The sequence below is a fragment of the Phyllobates terribilis genome, unplaced genomic scaffold, assembly GCF_046119375.1.
Source record: "Phyllobates terribilis strain yellow unplaced genomic scaffold, ASM4611937v1 Scaffold_3__8_contigs__length_932513732, whole genome shotgun sequence".
NCBI lineage: Eukaryota > Metazoa > Chordata > Amphibia > Anura > Dendrobatidae > Phyllobates > Phyllobates terribilis.
The window spans coordinates 819706634-819724986 of NW_027362763.1; positions in this window are offsets into that span (position 1 = coordinate 819706634).

Genomic DNA, 18353 nt, shown 5'->3' on the forward strand with positions numbered 1-18353 from the left:
CTCTCTTATGCTCAGCACTCTATATATAATGTACTGACAATACAGGGGGTGTACTCACTTATGCTGAGCGCTGTATATATAATGTACTGATAATACAGGGGTGTACTCACTTATGCTGAGCCCTGTATATATAATGTACTGATAATACAGGGGGTGTACTCACTTATGCTGAGCACGGTATATATAATGTACTGATAATACAGGGGTGTACTCACTGACACTGAGCACTGTATATATAATATACTGATAATACAGGGGGTGTACTCACTTATGCTGAGCACTGTATATATAATGTACTCACAATAGAGTGGTGTACTCACTTATGCTGAGCCCTATATATATAATGTACTGATAATACCGGGGTGTACTCACTTATTCTGAGCACTGTATATATAATGTACTGATAATACAGGGGGTGTACTCACTTATGCTGAGCACTGTATATATAATGTACTGATAATACAGGGGATGTACTCACTTATACTGAGCACTGTATATATAATGTACTGATAATACCGGGGTGTACTCACTTATACTGAGCGCTGTATATATAATGTCCTGATAATACAGGGGGTGTACTCACTTATGCTGAGCACTGTATATATAATGTACTGATAATACAGGGGTGTACTCACTTATGCTGAGCCCTGTATATATAATGTACTGATAATACAGGGGTGTACTCACTTATGCTGAGCCCTATATATATAATGTACTGATAATACAGGGGTGTACTCACTTATGCTGAGCACTGTATATATAATGTACTCACAATAGAGGGGTGTACTCACTTATGCTGAGCCCTATATATATAATGTACTGATAATACAGGGGAGTACTCACTTATGCTGAGCACTGTATATATAATGTACTCACAATAGAGGGGTGTACTCACTTATGCTGAGCCCTATATATATAATGTATTGATAATACAGGGGTGTACTCACTTATGCTGAGCCCTATATATATAATGTACTGATAATACAGGGGGTGTACTCACTTATGCTGAGCACTGTATATATAATGTACTGATAATGCAGGGGTGTACTCAGTTATGCTGAGCTCTGTATACATAATGTACTGGTAATACAGGGTGTACTCACTTATGCTGTGCCCTATATATATAATGTACTGATAATACAGGGGGTGTACTCACTTATGCTGAGCACTGTATATATAATGTACTGATAATACAGGGGTGTACTCACTTATGCTGAGCCCTGTATATATAATGTACTGATAATACAGGGGGTGTACTCACTTATGCTGAGCCCTGTATATATATTGTACTGATAATACAGGGGTGTACTCACTTATGCTGAGCATTGTATATATAATGTACTGATAATACAGGGGGTGTACTCACTTATGCTGAGCCCTGTATATATAATGTACTGATAATACAGGGGGTGTACTCACTTATGCTGAGCGCTGTATATATAATGTACTGATAATACAGGGGTGTACTCACTTATGCTGAGCCCTGTATATATAATGTACGGATAATACAGGGGTGTACTCACTCATGTTGAGCCCTCTATATATAATGTACTGATAATACAAGGGGTGTACTCACTTATGCTGAGCCCTGTATATGTAATGTACTGATAATACAGGGTTCTACTCACTTAAGCTGAGCCCTGTATATATAATGTACTGATAATACAGGGGGTGTACCCACTTATGCTGAGCCCTGTATATATAATGTACTGATAATACAGGGTTCTACTCACTTATGCTGAGCCCTGTATATATATTGTACTGATAATACAGGGGGTGTACTCACTTATGCTGAGCCCTGTATATATATTGTACTGATAATACATGGGTGTTCTCACTTATGCTGAGCGCTGTATATATAATGTATTGCTAATACAGGGGTTTACTCACTTATGCTGAGCACTGTATATATAATGTACTGATAATACAGGTGGTGTACTCACTTATGCTGAGCCCTGTATATATAATGTACTGATAATACAGGGGGTGTACTCACTTATGCTGAGCCCTGTATATATAATGTACTGATAATACAGGGGTGTACTCTCTTATGCTCAGCACTCTATATATAATGTACTGACAATACAGGGGGTGTACTCACTTATGCTGAGCGCTGTATATATAATGTACTGATAATACAGGGGTGTACTCACTTATGCTGAGCCCTGTATATATAATGTACTGATAATACAGGGGGTGTACTCACTTATGCTGAGCACGGTATATATAATGTACTGATAATACAGGGGTGTACTCACTTACACTGAGCACTGTATATATAATATACTGATAATACAGGGGGTGTACTCACTTATGCTGAGCACTGTATATATAATGTACTCACAATAGAGTGGTGTACTCACTTATGCTGAGCCCTATATATATAATGTACTGATAATACCGGGGTGTACTCACTTATGCTGAGCACTGTATATATAATGTACTCACAATAGAGGGGTGTACTCACTTATGCTGAGCCCTATATATATAATGTATTGATAATACAGGGGTGTACTCACTTATGCTGAGCCCTATATATATAATGTACTGATAATACAGGGGGTGTACTCACTTATGCTGAGCACTGTATATATAATGTACTGATAATGCAGGGGTGTACTCAGTTATGCTGAGCTCTGTATACATAATGTACTGGTAATACAGGGTGTACTCACTTATGCTGAGCCCTATATATATAATGTACTGATAATACAGGGGGTGTACTCACTTATGCTGAGCACTGTATATATAATGTACTGATAATACAGGGGTGTACTCACTTATGCTGAGCCCTGTATATATAATGTACTGATAATACAGGGGGTGTACTCACTTATGCTGAGCCCTGTATATATATTGTACTGATAATACAGGGGTGTACTCACTTATGCTGAGCACTGTATATATAATGTACTGATAATACAGGGGGTGTACTCACTTATGCTGAGCCCTGTATATATAATGTACTGATAATACAGGGGGTGTACTCACTTATGCTGAGCGCTGTATATATAATGTACTGATAATACAGGGGTGTACTCACTTATGCTCAGCACTGTATATATAATGTACTGATAATACAGGGGTGTACTCACTTATGCTGAGCCCTGTATATATAATGTACTGATAATACAAGGGGTGTACTCACTTATGCTGAGCCCTGTATATGTAATGTACTGATAATACAGGGTTCTACTCACTTATGCTGAGCCCTGTATATATAATGTACTGATAATACAGGGGGTGTACCCACTTATGCTGAGCCCTGTATATATAATGTACTGATAATACAGGGTTCTACTCACTTATGCTGAGCCCTGTATATATAATGTACTGATAATACAGGGGGTGTACCCACTTATGCTGAGCCCTGTATATATAATGTACTGATAATACAGGGTTCTACTCACTTATGCTGAGCCCTGTATATATAATGTACTGATAATACAGGGGGTGTACTCACTTATGCTGAGCCCTGTATATATATTGTACTGATAATACAGGGGTGTACTCACTTATGCTGAGCCCTGTATATATAATGTACTGATAATACAGGGGGTGTACTCACTTATGCTGAGCCCTGTATATATATTGTACTGATAATACAGGGGTGTACTCACTTATGCTGAGCACTGTATATATAATGTACTGATAATAAAGGGGGTGTACTCACTTATGCTGAGCCCTGTATATATAATGTACTGATAATACAGGGGGTGTACTCACTTATGCTGAGCGCTGTATATATAATGTACTGATAATACAGGGGTGTACTCACTTATGCTGAGCCCTGTATATATAATGTACGGATAATACAGGGGTGTACTCACTTATGTTGAGCCCTCTATATATAATGTACTGATAATACAAGGGGTGTACTCACTTATGCTGAGCCCTGTTTATATAATGTACTGCTAATACAGGGTTCTACTCACTTATGCTGAGCCCTGTATATATAATGTACTGATAATACAGGGGGTGTACTCACTTATACTGAGCCCTGTATATATTATGTACTGATAATACAGGGGTGTACTCACTTATGCTGAGCTCTGTATACATAATGTACTGGTAATACAGGGGGTGTACTCACTTATGCTAAGCGCCGTATATATAATGTACTGCTAATAAAGGGGTGTACTCACTTATGCTGAGCCCTATATATATAATGTACTGATAATACAGGGGTGTACTCACTTATGCTGAGCACTGTATATATAATGTACTGATAATACCGGGGTGTACTCTCTTATACTGAGCAACGTATATATAATGTACTGATAATACAGGGGTGTACTCACTTATGCTGAGCACTGTATATATAATGTACTGATAATACAGGGTTGTACTCACTTATGCTGAGCTCTGTATATATAATGTACTGATAATACAGGGGTGTACTCACTTATGCTGAGCTCTGTATACAAAATGTACTGGTAATACAGGGGGTGTACTCACTTATGCTAAGCGCTGTATATATAATGTACTGCTAATAAAGGGGTGTACTCACTTATGCTGAGCTCTGTATATATAATGTACTGATAATACAGTGGAGTACTCACTTATGCTGAGCTCTGTATACATAATGTACTGGTAATACAGGGGGTGTACTCACTTATGCTAAGCGCTGTATATATAATGTACTGCTAATAAAGGGGTGTACTCACTTATGCTGAGCTCTGTATATATAATGTACTGATAATACCGGGGTGTACTCACTTATACTGAGCACTGTATATATAATGTACTGATAATGCAGGGGGTGTACTCACTTATGCTGAGCACTGTATATATAATGTACTGATAATACAGGGGATGTACTCACTTATACTGAGCACTGTATATATAATGTACTGATAATACCGGGGTGTACTCACTTATACTGAGCACTGTATATATAATGTCCTGATAATACAGGGGGTGTACTCACTTATGCTGAGCACTGTATATATAATGTACTGATAATACCGGGGTGTACTCACTTATGCTGAGCCCTATGTATATAATGTACTGATAATACAGGGGTGTACTCACTTATGCTGAGCACTGTATATATAATGTACTGATAATACCGGGGTGTACTCACTTATACTGAGCACTGTATATATAATGTACTGATAATACAGTGGTGTACTCACTTATGCTGAGCACTGTATATATAATGTACTGATAATACCGGGGTGTACTCACTTACACTGAGCACTGTATATATAATGTACTGATAATACAGGGGTGTACTCACTTATGCTGAGCCCTGTATATATAATGTACTGATAATACAGGAGGTGTACTCACTTATGCTGAGCTCTGTATATATAATGTACTGATAATACAGGGGTGTACTCACTTATGCTGAGCCCTGTATATATAATGTACTGATAATACAGGGTGTACTCACTTATGCTGAGCGCTGTATATTTAATGTACTGATAATACAGGGGTGTACTCACTTATGCTGAGCACTGTATATATAATGTACTGATAATACAGGGGTGTACTCACTTTTGCTGAGCCCTGTATATATAATGTACTGATAATACAGGGGTGTACTCACTTATGCTGAGCCCTATATACATAATGTACTGATAATACAGGGGTGTACTCACTTATGCTGAGCACTGTATATATAATGTACTCACAATAGAGGGGTGTACTCACTTATGCTGAGCCCTATATATATAATGTACTGATAATACAGGGGTGTACTCACTTATGCTGAGCCCTGTATATAAAATGTACGGATAATACAGGGGTGTACTCACTTATGTTGAGCCCTCTATATATAATGTACTGATAATACAAGGGGTGTACTCACTTATGCTGAGCCCTGTATATATAATGTACTGCTAATACAGGGTTCTACTCACTTATGCTGAGCCCTGTATATATAATGTACTGATAATACAGGGGGTGTACTCACTTATGCTGAGCCCTGTATATATTATGTACTGATAATACAGGGGTGTACTCACTTATGCTGAGCTCTGTATACATAATGTACTGGTAATACAGGGGGTGTACTCACTTATGCTAAGCGCCGTATATATAATGTACTGCTAATAAAAGCGTGTACTCACTTATGCTGAGCCCTATATATATAATGTACTGATAATACAGGGGTGTACTCACTTATGCTGAGCACTGTATATATAATGTACTGATAATACCGGGGTGTACTCACTTATACTGAGCAACGTATTTATAATGTACTGATAATACAGGGGTGTATTCACTTATGCTCAGCACTGTATATATAATGTACTGATAATACCGGGGTGTATTCACTTACACTGAGCACTGTATATATAATGTACTGATAATACAGGGTTGTACTCACTTATGCTGAGCTCTGTATATATAATGTACTGATAATACAGGGGTGTACTCACTTATGCTGAGCTCTGTATACATAATGTACTGGTAATACAGGGGGTGTACTCACTTATGCTAAGCGCTGTATATATAATGTACTGCTAATAAAGGGGTGTACTCACTTATGCTGAGCTCTGTATATATAATGTACTGATAATACCGGGGTGTACTCACTTATACTGAGCACTGTATATATAATGTACTGATAATACAGGGGGTGTACTCACTTATGCTGAGCCATATATATATAATGTACTGATAATACAGGGGTGTACTCACTTATGCTGAGCACTGTATATATAATGTACTGATAATACCGGGGTGTACTCACTTATTCTGAGCACTGTATATATAATGTACTGATAATACAGGGGGTGTACTCACTTATGCTGAGCACTGTATATATAATGTACTGATAATACAGTGGTGTACTCACTTATGCTGAGCACTGTATATATAATGTACTGATAATACCGGGGTGTACTCACTTACACTGAGCACTGTATATATAATGTACTGATAATACAGGGGTGTACTCACTTATGCTGAGCCCTGTATATATAATGTACTGATAATACAGGGGGTGTACTCACTTATGCTGAGCTCTGTATATATAATGTACTGATAATACAGGGTTGTACTCACTTATGCTGAGCTCTGTATATATAATGTACTGATAATACAGGGGTGTACTCACTTATGCTGAGCTCTGTATACATAATGTACTGGTAATACAGGGGGTGTACTCACTTATGCTAAGCGCTGTATATATAATGTACTGCTAATAAAGGGGTGTACTCACTTATGCTGAGCTCTGTATATATAATGTACTGATAATACCGGGGTGTACTCACTTATACTGAGCACTGTATATATAATGTACTGATAATACAGGGGGTGTACTCACTTATGCTGAGCACTGTATGTATAATGTACTGATAATACAGGGGATGTACTCACTTATACTGAGCACTGTATATATAATGTACTGATAATACCGGGGTGTACTCACTTATACTGAGCACTGTATATATAATGTACTGATAATACAGGGGGTGTACTCACTTAAGCTGAGCACTGTATATATAATGTACTGATAATACCGGGGTGTACTCACTTATGCTGAGCCCTATATATATAATGTACTGATAATACAGGGGTGTACTCACTTATGCTGAGCACTGTATATATAATGTACTGATAATACCGGGGTGTACTCACTTACACTGAGCACTGTATATATAATGTACTGATAATACAGGGGTGTACTCACTTATGCTGAGCCCTGTATATATAATGTACTGATAATACAGGGTGTACTCACTTATGCTGAGCGCTGTATATTTAATGTACTGATAATACAGGGGTGTACTCACTTATGCTGAGCACTGTATATATAATGTACTGATAATACAGGGGTGTACTCACTTATGCTGAGCCCTGTATATATAATGTACTGATAATACAGGGGTGTACTCACTTATGCTGAGCCCTATATATATAATGTACTGATAATACAGGGGTGTACTCACTTATGCTGAGCACTGTATATATAATGTACTCACAATAGAGGGGTGTACTCACTTATGCTGAGCCCTATATATATAATGTATTGATAATACAGGGGTGTACTCACTTATGCTGAGCACTGTATATATAATGTACTCACAATAGAGGGGTGTACTCACTTATGCTGAGCCCTATATATATAATGTATTGATAATACAGGGGTGTACTCACTTATGCTGAGCCCTATATATATAATGTACTGATAATACAGGGGGTGTACTCACTTATGCTGAGCACTGTATATATAATGTACTGATAATGCAGGGGTGTACTCAGTTATGCTGAGCTCTGTATACATAATGTACTGGTAATACAGGGTGTACTCACTTATGCTGAGCCCTATATATATAATGTACCGATAATACAGGGGGTGTACTCACTTATGCTGAGCACTGTATATATAATGTACTGATAATACAGTGGTGTACTCACTTATGCTGAGCCCTGTATATATAATGTACTGATAATACAGGGGGTGTACTCACTTATGCTGAGCCCTGTATATATATTGTACTGATAATACAGGGGTGTACTCACTTATGCTGAGCACTGTATATATAATGTACTGATAATACAGGGGGTGTACTCACTGATGCTGAGCCCTGTATATATAATGTACTGATAATACAGGGGGTGTACTCACTTATGCTGAGCGCTGTATATATAATGTACTGATAATACAGGGGTGTACTCACTTATGCTGAGCCCTGTATATATAATGTACGGATAATACAGGGGTGTACTCACTTATGTTGAGCCCTCTATATATAATGTACTGATAATACAAGGGGTGTACTCACTTATGCTGAGCGCTGTATATATAATGTACTGATAATACAGGGGGTGTACTCACTTATGCTGAGCCTTCTATATGTAATGTACTGACAATACAGGGGGTGTACTCACTTATGCTGAGTACTGTATATTTAATGTACTGATAATACAGGGGGTGTACTCACTTATGCTGAGTACTGTATATTTAATGTACTGACAATACAGGGGGTGTACTCACTTATGCTGAGTACTGTATATTTAATGTACTGATAATACAAGGGGTGTACTCACTTATGCTGAGCGCTGTATATATAATGTACTGATAATACAGGGGGTGTACTCACTTATGCTGAGCCTTCTATATATAATGTACTGACAATACAGGGGGTGTACTCACTTATGCTGAGTACTGTATATGTAATGTACTGATAATACAGGGTTCTACTCACTTATGCTGAGCCCTGTATATATAATGTACTGATAATACAGGGGGTGTACCCACTTATGCTGAGCCCTGTATATATAATGTACTGATAATACAGGGTTCTACTCACTTATGCTGAGCCCTGTATATATAATGTACTGATAATACAGGGGGTGTACTCACTTATGCTGAGCCCTGTATATATATTGTACTGATAATACAGAGGTGTTCTCACTTATGCTGAGCGCTGTATATATAATGTATTGATAATACAGGGGTTTACTCACTTATGCTGAGCACTGTATATATAATGTACTCACAATAGAGGGGTGTACTCACTTATGCTGAGCCCTATATATATAATGTATTGATAATACAGGGGTGTACTCACTTATGCTGAGCACTGTATATATAATGTACTCACAATAGAGGGGTGTACTCACTTATGCTGAGCCCTATATATATAATGTATTGATAATACAGGGGTGTACTCACTTATGCTGAGCCCTATATATATAATGTACTGATAATACAGGGGGTGTACTCACTTATGCTGAGCACTGTATATATAATGTACTGATAATGCAGGGGTGTACTCAGTTATGCTGAGCTCTGTATACATAATGTACTGGTAATACAGGGTGTACTCACTTATGCTGAGCCCTATATATATTATGTACCGATAATACAGGGGGTGTACTCACTTATGCTGAGCACTGTATATATAATGTACTGATAATACAGTGGTGTACTCACTTATGCTGAGCCCTGTATATATAATGTACTGATAATACAGGGGGTGTACTCACTTATGCTGAGCCCTGTATATATATTGTACTGATAATACAGGGGTGTACTCACTTATGCTGAGCACTGTATATATAATGTACTGATAATACAGGGGGTGTACTCACTGATGCTGAGCCCTGTATATATAATGTACTGATAATACAGGGGGTGTACTCACTTATGCTGAGCGCTGTATATATAATGTACTGATAATACAGGGGTGTACTCACTTATGCTGAGCCCTGTATATATAATGTACGGATAATACAGGGGTGTACTCACTTATGTTGAGCCCTCTATATATAATGTACTGATAATACAAGGGGTGTACTCACTTATGCTGAGCGCTGTATATATAATGTACTGATAATACAGGGGGTGTACTCACTTATGCTGAGCCTTCTATATGTAATGTACTGACAATACAGGGGGTGTACTCACTTATGCTGAGTACTGTATATTTAATGTACTGATAATACAGGGGGTGTACTTACTTATGCTGAGTACTGTATATTTAATGTACTGACAATACAGGGGGTGTACTCACTTATGCTGAGTACTGTATATTTAATGTACTGATAATACAAGGGGTGTACTCACTTATGCTGAGCGCTGTATATATAATGTACTGATAATACAGGGGGTGTACTCACTTATGCTGAGCCTTCTATATATAATGTACTGACAATACAGGGGGTGTACTCACTTATGCTGAGTACTGTATATGTAATGTACTGATAATACAGGGTTCTACTCACTTATGCTGAGCCCTGTATATATAATGTACTGATAATACAGGGGGTGTACCCACTTATGCTGAGCCCTGTATATATAATGTACTGATAATACAGGGTTCTACTCACTTATGCTGAGCCCTGTATATATAATGTACTGATAATACAGGGGGTGTACTCACTTATGCTGAGCCCTGTATATATATTGTACTGATAATACAGGGGTGTTCTCACTTATGCTGAGCGCTGTATATATAATGTATTGATAATACAGGGGTTTACTCACTTATGCTGAGCACTGTATATATAATGTACTGATAATACAGGGGGTGTACTCACTTATGCTGAGCCTTCTATATATAATGTACTGACAATACAGGGGGTGTACTCACTTATGCTGAGCGCTGTATATATAATGTACTGATAATACAGGGGTGTACTCACTTATGCTGAGCCCTGTATATATAATGTACTAATAATACAGGGGGTGTACTTACTTATGCTGAGCACGGTATATATAATGTACTGATAATACAGGGGTGTGCTCACTTATGCTGAGCCCTGTATATATAATGTACTGATAATACCGGGGTGTACTCACTTACACTGAGCACTGTATATATAATATACTGATAATACAGGGGGTGTACTCACTTATGCTGAGCCCTGTATATATAATGTACTGATAATACAGGGGTGTACTCACTTATGCTGATCCCTGTATATATAATGTACGGATAATACAGGGGTGTACTCACTTATGTTGAGCCCTCTATATATAATGTACTGATAATACAAGGGGTGTACTCACTTATGCTGAGCCCTCTATATATAATGTACTGATAATACTGGGGGTTTACTCACTTATACTGAGCACTGTATATATAATGTACTGGCAATACAGGGTGTACTCACTTATGCTAAGCGCTGTGTATATAATGTACTGATAATACAGGGGTGTACTCACTTATACTGAGCACTGTATATATAATGTACTGATAATACAGGGGTGTACTCACTTATGCTGAGCCCTGTATATATAATGTACTGATAATACAGGGTGTACTCACTTATGCTGAGCGCTGTATATTTAAAGTACTGATAATACAGGGGTGTACTCACTTATGCTGAGCACTGTATATATAATGTACTGATAATACAGGGGGTTTACTCACTTATGCTGAGCACTGTATATATAATGTACTGATAATACAGGGGGTGTACTCACTTATGCTGAGCTCTGTATATATAATGTACTGATAATACAGGGGTGTACTCACTTATGTGGAGCACTGTATATATAATGTACTGATAATACAGGGGTGTACTCACTTATGCTGAGCACTGTATATATAATGTACTGATAATACGGGGGTGTACTCACTTATGCTGAGCACTGTATATATAATGTACTGATAATACAGGGGTGTACTCACTTATGCTGAGCCCTATATTTATAATGTACTGATAATACAGGGGTGTACTCACTTATGCTGAGCACTGTATATATAATGTACTCACAATAGAGGGGTGTACTCACTTATGCTGAGCCCTATATATATAATGTACTGATAATACCGGGGTGTACTCACTTACACTGAGCACTGTATATATAATGTACTGATAATACAGGGGGTGTACTCACTTATGCTGAGCCCTGTATATATAATGTACTGATAATACAGGGGTGTACTCACTTATGCTGAGCCCTGTATATATAATGTACGGCTAATACAGGGGTGTACTCACTTATGTTGAGCCCTCTATATATAATGTACTGATAATACAAGGGGTGTACTCACTTATGCTGAGCCCTCTATATATAATGTACTGATAATACTGGGGGTGTACTCACTTATACTGAGCACTGTATATATAATGTACTGGCAATAGAGGGGTGTACTCACTTATGCTAAGCGCTGTGTATATAATGTACTGATAATACAGGGGTGTACTCACTTATGCTGAGCCCTGTATATATAATGTACTGATAATACTGGGGGTGTACTCACTTATACTGAGCACTGTATATATAATGTACTGATAATACAGGGGTGTACTCACTTATCCTGAGCGCTGTATATATAATGTACTGATAATAGAGGGGTGTACTCACTTATGCTGAGCCCTGTATATATAATGTACTTATAATACAGGGTGTACTCACTTATGCTGAGCGCTGTATATTTAATGTACTGATAATACAGGGGTGTACTCACTTATGCTGAGCACTGTATATATAATGTACTGATAATACAGGGGGTGTACTCACTTATGCTGAGCACTGTATATATAATGTACTGATAATACAGGGGGTGTACTCACTTATGCTGAGCTCTGTATATATAATGTACTGATAATACAGGGGTGTACTCACTTATGTGGAGCACTGTATATATAATGTACTGATAATACAGGGATGTACTCACTTATGCTGAGCACTGTATATATAATGTACTGATAATACGGGGGTGTACTCACTTATGCTGAGCACTGTATATATAATGTACTGATAATACAGCGGTGTACTCACTTATGCTGAGCCCTATATTTATAATGTACTGATAATACAGGGGTGTACTCACTTATGCTGAGCACTGTATATATAATGTACTCACAATAGAGGGGTGTACTCACTTATGCTGAGCCCTATATATATAATGTACTGATAATACAGGGGTGTACTCACTTATGCTGAGCCCTATATATACAATGTACTGATAATACAGGGGATGTACTCACTTATGCTGAGCAATGTATATATAATGTACTGATAATACAGGGGTGTACTCACTTATGCTGAGCTCTGTATACATAATGTACTGGTAATACAGGGGGTGTACTCACTTATGCTAAGCGCTGTATATATAATGTACTGCTAATAAAGGGGTGTACTCACTTATGCTGAGCCCTATATATATAATGTACTGATAATACAGGGGTGTACTCACTTATGCTGAGCACTGCATATATAATGTACTGATAATACAGGGGTGTACTCACTTATGCTCAGCACTGTATATATAATGTACTGATAATACCGGAGTGTACTCACTTACACTGAGCACTGTATATATAATGTACTGATAATACAGGGGTGTACTCACTTATGCTGAGCCCTGTATATATAATGTACTGATAATACAGGGGGTGTACTCACTTATGCTGAGCTCTGTATATATAATGTACTGATAATACAGGGGTGTACTCACTTATGCTGAGCACTGTATATATAATGTACTGATAATACAGGGGTGTACTCACTTATGCTCAGCACTGTATATATAATGTACTGATAATACCGGGGTGTACTCACTTACACTGAGCACTGTATATATAATGTACTGATAATACAGGGGTGTACTCACTTATGCTGAGCCCTGTATATATAATGTACTGATAATACAGGGGGTGTACTCACTTATGCTGAGCTCTGTATATATAATGTACTGATAATACAAGGGTGTACTCACTTATGCTGAGCTCTGTATACATAATGTACTGGTAATACAGGGGGTGTACTCACTTATGCTAAGCGCTGTATATATAATGTACTGCTAATAAAGGGGTGTACTCACTTATGCTGAGCCCTATATATATAATGTACTGATATTACAGGGGTGTACTCACTTATGCTGAGCACTGTATATATAATGTACTGATAATACCGGGGTGTACTCACTTATACTGAGCACTGTATATATAATGTACTGATAATACAGGGGTGTACTCACTTATGCTGAGCGCTGTATATATAATGTACTGATAATACAGGGGTGTACTCACTTATACTGAGCACTGTATATATAATGTACTGATAATACAGGGGTGTTCTCACTTATGCTGAGCGCTGTATATATAATGTACTGATAATACAGGGGTGTACTCACTTATGCTGAGCACTGTATATATAATGTACTGATAATACCGGGGTGTACTCACACTGAGCACTGTATATATAATGTACTGATAATACCGGGGTGTACTCACTTATACTGAGCGCTGTATATATAATGTACTGATAATACAGGGGTGTACTCACTTATGCTGAGCACTGTATATATAATGTACTCACAATAGAGGGGTGTACTCACTTATGCTGAGCCCTATATATATAATGTACTGATAATACAGGGGTGTACTCACTTATGCTGAGCCCTATATATACAATGTACTGATAATACAGGGGATGTACTCACTTATGCTGAGCAATGTATATATAATGTACTGATAATACAGGGGTGTACTCACTTATGCTGAGCTCTGTATACATAATGTACTGGTAATACAGGGGGTGTACTCACTTATGCTAAGCGCTGTATATATAATGTACTGCTAATAAAGGGGTGTACTCACTTATGCTGAGCCCTATATATATAATGTACTGATAATACAGGGGTGTACTCACTTATGCTGAGCACTGCATATATAATGTACTGATAATACAGGGGTGTACTCACTTATGCTCAGCACTGTATATATAATGTACTGATAATACCGGAGTGTACTCACTTACACTGAGCACTGTATATATAATGTACTGATAATACAGGGGTGTACTCACTTATGCTGAGCCCTGTATATATAATGTACTGATAATACAGGGGGTGTACTCACTTATGCTGAGCTCTGTATATATAATGTACTGATAATACAGGGGTGTACTCACTTATGCTGAGCACTGTATATATAATGTACTGATAATACAGGGGTGTACTCACTTATGCTCAGCACTGTATATATAATGTACTGATAATACCGGGGTGTACTCACTTACACTGAGCACTGTATATATAATGTACTGATAATACAGGGGTGTACTCACTTATGCTGAGCCCTGTATATATAATGTACTGATAATACAGGGGGTGTACTCACTTATGCTGAGCTCTGTATATATAATGTACTGATAATACAAGGGTGTACTCACTTATGCTGAGCTCTGTATACATAATGTACTGGTAATACAGGGGGTGTACTCACTTATGCTAAGCGCTGTATATATAATGTACTGCTAATAAAGGGGTGTACTCACTTATGCTGAGCCCTATATATATAATGTACTGATATTACAGGGGTGTACTCACTTATGCTGAGCACTGTATATATAATGTACTGATAATACCGGGGTGTACTCACTTATACTGAGCACTGTATATATAATGTACTGATAATACAGGGGTGTACTCACTTATGCTGAGCGCTGTATATATAATGTACTGATAATACAGGGGTGTACTCACTTATACTGAGCACTGTATATATAATGTACTGATAATACAGGGGTGTTCTCACTTATGCTGAGCGCTGTATATATAATGTACTGATAATACAGGGGTGTACTCACTTATGCTGAGCACTGTATATATAATGTACTGATAATACCGGGGTGTACTCACACTGAGCACTGTATATATAATGTACTGATAATACCGGGGTGTACTCACTTATACTGAGCGCTGTATATATAATGTACTGATAATACAGGGGTGTACTCACTTATACTGAGCACTGTATATATAATGTACTGATAATACAGGGGTGTACTCACTTATGCTGAGCCCTGTATATATAATGTACTGATAATACAGGGGGTGTACTCACTTATGCTGAGCTCTGTATATATAATGTACTGATAATAAAGGGGTGTACTCACTTATGCTGAGCTCTGTATATATAATGTACTGATAATACAGGGGGTGTACTCACTTATGCTGAGCGCTGTATATTTAATGTACTGATAATACAGGGGGTGTACTCACTTATGCTGAGCGCTGTATATTTAATGTACTGATAATACAGGGGGTGTACTCACTTATGCTGAGCTCTGTATATATAATGTACTGATAATACAGGGGTGTACTCACTTATGCTGATCACTGTATATATAATGTACTGATAATACAGTGGTGTACTCACTTATGCTGAGCCCTGTATATATAATGTACAGATAATACAGGGGTGTACTCACTTATGTTGAGCCCTCTATATATAATGTACTGATAATACAAGGGGTGTACTCACTTATGCTGAGCCCTGTATATATAATGTACTGATAATACAGGGTTCTACTCACTTATGCTGAGCACTGTATATATAATGTACTGATAATACAGGGGTGTACTTACTTATACTGATCCCTGTATATATAATGTACTGATAATACAGGGGGTGTACTCACTTATGCTGAGCACTGTATATATAATGTACTGATAATACAGGGGGTGTACTCACTTATGCTGAGCCCTATATATATATTGTACTGATAATACAGGGGTGTACTCACTTATACTGAGCACTGTATATATAATGTACTGATAATACAGGGGTGTACTCACTTATACTGAGCACTGTATATATAATGTACTGATAATACAGGGGTGTACTTACTTATACTGAGCCCTGTATATATAATGTACTGATAATACAGGGGGTGTACTCACTTATGCTGAGCACTTTATATATAATGTACTGATAATACAGGGGGTGTACTCACTTATGCTGAGCCCTGTATATATATTGTACTGATAATACAGGGGTGTACTCACTTATGCTGAGCGCTGTATATATAATGTATTGATAATACAGGGGTTTACTCACTTATGCTGAGCACTGTATATATAATGTACTGATAATACAGGGGGTGTACTCACTTATGCTGAGCCCTGTATATATAATGTACTGATAATACAGGGGGTGTACTCACTTATGCTGAGCGCTGTATATATAATGTATTGATAATACAGGGGTGTGCTCACTTATGCTGAGCCCTGTATATATAATGTACTGATAATACAGGGGGTGTACTCACTTATACTGAGCACTGTATATATAATGTACTGGCAATACAGGGGTGTACTCACTTATGCTAAGCGCTGTATATATAATGTACTGATAATACAGGGGTGTACTCACTTATGCTGAGCCCTGTATATATAATGTACTGATAATACAGGGAGTGTACTCACTTATGCTGAACCCTGTATATATATTGTACTGATAATACAGGGGTGTACTCACTTATGCTGAGCCCTGTATATATAATGTACTGATAATACAGGGGGTGTACTCACTTATGCTGAGCACTGTATATATAATGTACTGATAATACAGGGGTGTACTCACTTATGCTGAGCCCTGTATATATAATGTACTGATAATACAGGGAGTGTACTCACTTATGCTGAACCCTGTATATATATTGTACTGATAATACAGGGGTGTACTCACTTATGCTGAGCACTGTATATATAATGTACTGATAATACAGGGGGTGTACTCACTTATGCTGAGCCCTGTATATATAATGTACTGATAATACAGGGGGTGTACTCACTTATTCTGAGCGCTGTATATATAATGTACTGATAATACAGGGGTGTACTCACTTTTGCTGAGCCCTGTATATATAATTTACTGATAATACAGGGGTGTACTCCCTTATGCTGAGCACGGTATATATAATGTACTGATAATACAGGGGTGTACTCACTTATGCTGAGCCCTGTATATATAATGTACTGATAATACCGGGGTGTACTCACTTACACTGAGCACTGTATATATAATGTACTGATAATACAGGGGGTGTACTCACTTATGCTGAGCCCTGTATATATAATGTACTGATAATACAGGGGTGTACTCACTTATGCTGAGCCCTGTATATATAATGTACAGATAATACAGGG